The following is a 951-nucleotide window of genomic DNA, read 5'->3' on the forward strand; positions in this document are numbered from 1 at the left end:
AGATGTTCGATGATGATGATGAATATCAAGGAAATCTATTGCACTTTCTAGGCCTTTGTGTATTTCATAATATTGGTATTATTTACATCCCTCATGAACATTAGGACAAATATAAGACAGTACCTATTCTGCACAGTCACTCAATAAAGACCTTCAGGCTGTACCATAAAAACGGAAAAAAGACTGGAAGGTCCTGGTGGGGGCCACAAACTGTAAACTGCAAAAGCCTCGTTAGAAATCTCAGAAATGTAGAAAGAAAGCTGTCAACCAAAAACTGCGCTACATAATAAGTGACTGACAAAAGTCACAAAACAAACCGATTCAAACGGTTTTAGAAATATCGAAATAAAATGTACTTACGTTTTGGATATTAGGCATTCTATCATTGTGGGTATCACATACAACTTAAGTTATGTTTGCATATTTTAGTAATGATATGTATTTACCAAGCTATCGTAGAATGTGTAAATATATAAAAGAATCCAGATCTTTCCATACAAATGGTTACAAATGCATCTATGGTATTTACCTATGAGTAGGTTATCCACGTCATCCTTGCATTTAATAAAATTTGACCTTTGAGTGGTGTTTACAAGCCTTTTAAGAATAATGTAAATGTAAGACAAGATTAAGATTAATTCTATAATGCAACGTTTTTAGAAATGTTTTCCTAATTGTCGTACGTCCTGGATACCAGGCATGAGCCTTGAATTTTTAGTGGACAATAAAATTATTTTTGGATGTTGTTAACGCACCTCTTGCGAAACATATTGCGGTTTTGAAGGACCCAGATGTTTGCAATTATTGCCATCTTTATCATCATATGACCAACTTCTGGATGTCAAGATAACAGCATTGTTCTTTCTACAGCCTAGTTGTCAAAAAGTCTACGTTTGATTGATGTTTACATTCTTATCGTGGAGCACGTAGTGAGTTGACAGAGTCCGGATA

Source organism: Branchiostoma floridae, chromosome 10 (assembly GCF_000003815.2).
Source record: "Branchiostoma floridae strain S238N-H82 chromosome 10, Bfl_VNyyK, whole genome shotgun sequence".
NCBI lineage: Eukaryota > Metazoa > Chordata > Leptocardii > Amphioxiformes > Branchiostomatidae > Branchiostoma > Branchiostoma floridae.